Source organism: Haematobia irritans, chromosome 4, assembly GCF_050003625.1.
Source record: "Haematobia irritans isolate KBUSLIRL chromosome 4, ASM5000362v1, whole genome shotgun sequence".
Classification (NCBI taxonomy): Eukaryota; Metazoa; Arthropoda; class Insecta; order Diptera; family Muscidae; genus Haematobia; species Haematobia irritans.
In genome coordinates this window covers 146032117-146038825 of record NC_134400.1, presented here as the reverse complement: position 1 = coordinate 146038825, position 6709 = coordinate 146032117, and the positions used below count along the sequence as shown (strand labels likewise).

Sequence of the window (6709 nt, the reverse complement as noted above, 5' to 3'; positions counted from 1 at the left end):
TATGATTCATTCATTGAAAAATTTGAAAATTTGAGTCATTTCTACAAGTTTTCGACTTAGCAGTGAGTATCAGTGAGCATACAATTTTGGAAAAAATTTTGTCTAGTAAATAAAATTTTGCAAAATTTTATATAGAAATAAAATTTTGCAAAATTTTCTACAGAAATAAAATTTTGACTAAATTTTCTATAGAAATAAAATTTTGACAAAATTTTCTATAGAAATCAAATTTTGACCAAATATATAGAAATAAAATTTTAAATAAAATGTTTACAGAAATAAAATTTGGCAAAATTGTTTATAGAAATTAAAGTTTGAAAAAATTATCAATAGAAATACACTTAAAAAAATTGTGTAGCAAACAGAATTTTGCAAAATTTTGTATAGAAATAAAATTTTGCAAAATATTCTATAGAAACAAAATGTTGACTAAATTTTCTATAGTAATAAAATTTTGAATACATTTTTTATAGCTGTGAGTATCAGTGAGCATCAGTAAGAAAAAAAAATTTGAGAAAATTTGCCATAGAAATAAAATTTGACAAATTTTTCTTATAGAAATAAAATTTTGAAAAAATTATCAATACGAATACAATTTTAGAAAAAAATTTCTGTAGTATAGCTGATGGCCTTAGCAGCCAATGCTACTTTTCTCTTTTCTTTTTTATCATACATTTACTGTATGATTAAAATAAACAATAAATAAATAATTTGTGTAGTAAATAAAATGCTGCAAAATATTCTACAGAAACAAAATTTTAAATAAATTTTCTATAGAAATAAAATTTTGACAAAATTTTCTATAGAAATAAAATTTTGACCAAATTTTCTAACAAAAAATCTATTACTATAAAATTTTGGCAAATGTTTCTATAGAAATAAAATTTTGACTTAAATTTTTATAGAAATAAAATTATCAATAGAAATAAAATTTTGAAAAAATTTTTGTGTAACAAACAACAGAAATAAAATTTTGCAAAATATTCTATAGAAACAAAATTGTTTACTGAATTTTCTATAGAAATAAAATTTTGACTAAATTTTCTATAGAAAAACATATTTCTATAGTAATAAAATTTTGAATAAATTTTTTATAGAAATAAAATTTTGACAAAATTTGCTACAGAAATAACATTTTGACAAAACTTTTTATAGAAATAATATTTTGACAAAATTTTCTATAAAAAACAACTTTGAAAAAATTTTCTGTCAATATTCCACATATGTATATGGCCTTAAAATAAAATTAAAAAAAATAATAATTTCGATTGTTCGAAATATTTCAAATAAATTGATGTGGGCATTAAAATGGATCGACCCAGCCCATCTGCTAGTCTAACATTCTAGGAAACATAAAAAGATAGCCGTAATTGGAAACTGATTTTCATTTACAATCATGCTGTAAATTGATCGAATGAATAACGCAATGGAAACTAATTTGCGTAAAAACTTGCTTAGTTACAGAAATGTGAAGTGTTTTAAAAAATTTGGTTTAGCCGGAGTCGGAGTCGTGCAAAATTTTTACGACTCCGACTCCAGGAAATCTTCAGACTGCGACTCCGGCTCCACAGCCCTGGTCGCTAGTATCAAATACATATTATTTTTATATAGTACCAACCTTCAAATGATTCGTATCAAAATTTGACGTCTGTAAGTCAATTAGTTTGTGAGATAGAGCGTCTTTTGTGAAGCAACATTTGTTATTGTGAAAAAAAAAATGGAAAAGGAATTTCGTGTTTTGATAAAATACTGTTTTCTGAAGGGAAAAATACGGTGGAAGCAAAAACTTGGCTTGATAATGAGTTTCCGGACTCTGCCCCAAGGAAATCAACAATAATTGATTGGTATGCAAAATTCAAGCGTGGTGAAATGAGCAAGGAGGACGGTGAACGCAGTGGACGCCCGAAAGAGGTGGTTACCGATGAAAACATAAAAAAATCCACAAAATGATTTTGAATGACCGTAAAATGAAGTTGATCGAGATAGCAGAGGCCTTAGAGATATCAAAGGAACTTGTGGGTCATATTGATCATTCATCAATATTTGAATATGCGGATGCTCTGTGCAAAATGGGTGCCGCGCGAGCTCACATTTGACCAAAAACAACATCGTGTTGATGATCTGAGCAGTGTTTGCAGCTGTTAACTCGTAATATACCCGAGTTTTTCCGTCGATATGTGACAATGGATGAAACATGGCTCCATCACTACACTCCAGAGTCCAATCGACAGTCGGCTGAGTGGACAGCGACCGGTGAACCGTCTCCGAAGAGTGGAAAGACTCAAAAGTCCGCTGGCAAAGTAATGGCCTCTGTTTTTTGGGATGCGCACGGAATAATTTTTATCGATTATCTTGAGAAGGGAAAAACCATCAACAGTGACTATTATATGGCGTTATTGGAGCGTTTGAAGGTCGAAATCGCGGCAAAACGGTCCCATATGAAGAAGAAAAAAGTGTTGTTCCACCAAGACAACGCACCGTGCCACAAGTCATTGAGAACGATGGCAAAAATTCATGAATTGGGCTTCGAATTGCTTTCCCACCCACCGTATTCTCCAGATCTGGCCCCCAGCGACTTTTTCTTCTTTTCAGACCTCAAAAGGATGCTCGCAGGGAAAAAATTTGGCGGCAATGAAGAGGTGATCGCCGAAACTGAGGCCTATTTTGAGGCAAAACCGAAGGAGTACTACCAAAATGGTATCAAAAAATTCGAAGGTCGTTATAATCGTTGTATCGCTCTTGAAGGGAACTATGTTGAATAATAGAAACGAATTTTGGCAAAAAAATGTGTTTTTCTTTGTTAGACCGGGGACTTATCAGCCAATCTGTTAAATATATCCTTACATCAATTTCCCGCTTCTTTGACTCGGAGTCAATTCCAAAATTATTAGTCTAAAGACAAACTCTTGTAACCACAGTCACAAGGTTTTTTCAATGCAAAAAAAAAACAAGTGAGTAAAGTAGAAAGTCGGGCGGGGCCGACATACCCTAAACCACCCCTACTGAATTAGTAAACATAAGCATTTTTGGGGTAACATATAGGTCTGGGATATAAACCGCAGTTGCATATTTAAGAAAATTAAGGGGTACATGTCTATGGGTGCTTTGTGTCAATCTGACTATAGCTCATAGTCAATGTTGCCAGGGAAAATGTTCGGTTTACCCTACAAGGACAAAAAAAGTTCCCTACTTTCCAATACATTCCCAAACAATTTTCTCTACTATATTTTTCGTTAAATTTAAAAAATTTTACAAAACAAAAATGGTTCTAAGTATTTATTATCTTAAAACATGAATATGCAACGTATATAACTTAGAATATAAATTTGTATTACGACCACGGTTGCCACAGTTGGTAGAATTCTACCCAAATTAGTAATCTTTTTTGTTAAATCTTTATAAAAATAAAATTTTGGAAAAAGTTTCTATAAACAAATTTTTGTGAGAAATTTTTCTATAGAAATAAAATTTTGACAATAAATTCTATAGAAATACAAATTTGACAAAATGTTCTATAGAAATAAAATGCTGACAAAATTTTCTACAGGAATAAAGTTTACCACACATTGTTAAAGATAAAGCCCTGATTTACAAATTGTGTTGAGTGAAAATGTCCTACATTGTGGCCCTACGTCCCTACAAGACGCTAAATATTAGAAAAACCCTACATATAGAGAATTTCCCCTACTTCTAGCAACACTGGCTGTGTTGATATTGCACCTACGGAGTTAATATGCCACTAGGTTTGGTTAGGTTAAGTTAGGTGCCCGATGTATCAGGCTCACTTAGACTATTCAGTCCATTGTGATACAACATTGGTGAACTTGGTATGCCACTAATATTGAGCCCATTATTAAAAAATAGAAAATCGTTAAATTAGTGTGGGTAATAAATACAAATTTGTAAAAATCGAGCAATATTCTTATGTAAGAGCTACAAGTACGTATAAGTACGATCGGCTAGTACATCAAAATTTGAAATTTGTGTAACATTCACACAAAAAATTATCACCAACATTTTTTCAATTAAACACTTAATTGAATTTGGAAACGGATTCAATTAATATGTTAATTGATTCAATTAATTATTTAATCAAATCCGAATAAAACCCAATTAAAAAAATGATTGATATTTGTTACGTTTCCAATTAAAATATTAATTGATTCAATCAATTTGTTAATCAATTCGGAAATAATTTTCAATTACAAACGTGATTGAAATTTTTTCCGTTTCCAATTACACATGTGATTGATCCAATCACTTTTGTGATTGAAATTGAATAATTTTGAGCAATGGAAAGAGCGAAAAGAGAACAAGAGAATGGGTATTTATTCAACATTGTATGATGGAGAGATCAGTCTGTAGAAGTAACTTGTAACGAACGGTTGGGTTTTTGTTTTTCGCGTAAATTGAAAAACATGATTGGCGACATTCTGTCTGCTGCATGGAAAATGTGTACATAAATATTTTGAACGCAACAACAAATCATAGCAAAGGGTTGAAATAAATAAAGTGTGCAACAACAAATGGCCACGTGGTAAAGGTTTGAAAAATATATGAGAGAACGCATTTGAAATTACCTGTGTTTGTGGTATTGTAAAAATGGAAAACAATCTACGTTTATTGAAGGTAAGAAATTGTGAAATGTGAATACCGTTTTCCATTGAAGCCTGTTTACATTAAACGGACTAAAATAATATATTTTTTATTCATTTCTTTTAGTAACCAATTTTATTTCGTGAAATTGACCAATCAATCCCATCAACTCCATCATTTTATCAAATATGTAAGAATATGTTTGCAACAAAAAAGTGGGTACCGTATTGATCTTTTAAAATTATAATTTTTTTCACTCCTAGTTTTCTTTAAACCAAGAGCGGTATGGGTTTGTTGGAAGATTCACCTTGAAGTTGCGAAGTGGCGTTGGCATTAAATACAATTTACCTTTTTTTTTACCTGCCTTTTTCAGTTTGAACCCAAGTAGAGAGCAGTATATCTGATATATAAACAAATGAGCTGAATTATGTAATGGTAAAAAAGTTCTTTCTTTTGGATTTAAAAATATGAAAAATATCCGAAAATAATAAAAATATGTATTTCCCATTTATATATTTTTTCTATTTTTAGAATTTGCAAAGTATCATCAATATAATACCAAATATTACATTGCTTTCCCATTATTTTTATCTATGATTGGTTCAAATTTTAATAGACGATTTAAATGTGCGGAAATTTTGGAAAGGAATTGTTACTAAACTTAAATTACCGAGCTCCTTAATACACGGAGCCACCGTGGTGCAATGGTTAGCATGCCCGCCTTGCATACACAAGGTCGTGGGTTCGATTCCTGCTGCGACCGAACACCAAAAAGTTTTTCAGCGGTGGATTATCCCATCTCAGTAATGCTGGTGACATTTCTGAGGGTTTCAAAGCTTCTCTAAGTGGTTTCACTGGAATGTGGAACGCCGTTCGGACTCGGCTATAAAAAGGAGGTCCCTTGTCATTGAGCTTAACATGGAATCGGGCAGCACTCAGTGATAAGAGAGAAGTTCACCACTGTGGTATCACAATGGACTGAATAGTCTAAGTGAGCCTGATACATCGGGCTGCCACATAACCTAACCTAACCTAATACACCTTTTTATGCTAAAAGACTACAACTGCAAAAGAAGATTATAAATCTGCAACCTGGAACTAAGAATTGAACTTGATATTCTATGCAGGTAATGTTCAACAAAATTAACTTTTAATTTAACAAAATTAAATTCGAATTATTCTGTTTACTTTCAGAAAAACTAATTTAGCTTACAGGCTGCTGATTTATTGGAAATCTAGGCGCATCTACATATTAGAAGGACCATGCTAACATGGTTATTATTATAAGGAAGATAATGATTTATATAATTTATGTAATTGTATTTGTAAGTTATGTTAGAACAAACCACAAATGACAAGAACCAAATTTATTTGTCTATTGCATAATTCAAAAAATAATAAAATATTAAATATGTTTTATAAGAAACACATATTTTCTTGTATTTCAAATAAAATTAAATACGATTTTGGGGTCGCAATATATAATTTCTTTGATTGAAATTTATAGCCAATTTCAATTAATTATTTAATTGAATGAATCAAATAGTTGATTGTTTTTTGTCGCGAAATTAATTAAAATTTTAATTGATTCAATTAAAACTGTGATTGAATTTTATGTTAAAAATCAATCGCGTTTTTAATTGATTCAATCACACAATTAATTGATTCCGTGACAAAAGTCAATTAAATTTTTAATTGAAAATCGTGTTGGTTTTCAATCAAAATGGGTGATTGATACTATCATTTTCGTGATTGAAGACATTTCAATTAAAAAAATGATTGAATCCGCGATTTTCGTGATTGAAATCAAAAAAAAAAATTTTGTGTGTTGGTTAATAAATAACAGTACTATGGCCAAATTTGGGAAAATCGAGCGATGCATATATATGGAAGCTATATCTAAATCTGAACCAATTTGCATAATATTTTGCTGGTTTGATTAATACCACAAAAGGTTACCTTGTGCAAGATTTGAGTAAGGTCAGTTAAGAAATGAGGCCTGTATGGTCAAACATAAGGCTATTAGGGGCGAATTTTTCAAAATCGGGTGATACATATATGGGAGCTATATCTACATCTGAACCGATTTCGATGAAATTTGGCACATATAGTT

At 30.7% G+C, this 6709-nt stretch overlaps 1 long non-coding RNA gene across 1 annotated transcript; it reads left to right on the top strand.

Moving 5' to 3' along the window:
* The first annotated feature begins 5441 nt into the window (after positions 1-5441).
* LOC142236973 (uncharacterized) lies at positions 5442-6026 on the top strand. Its single transcript, XR_012722284.1, has 2 exons — positions 5442-5723; positions 5791-6026. It is a non-coding gene; the product is annotated as an uncharacterized LOC142236973 (long non-coding RNA).
* The last annotated feature ends 683 nt before the right edge of the window (positions 6027-6709 follow it).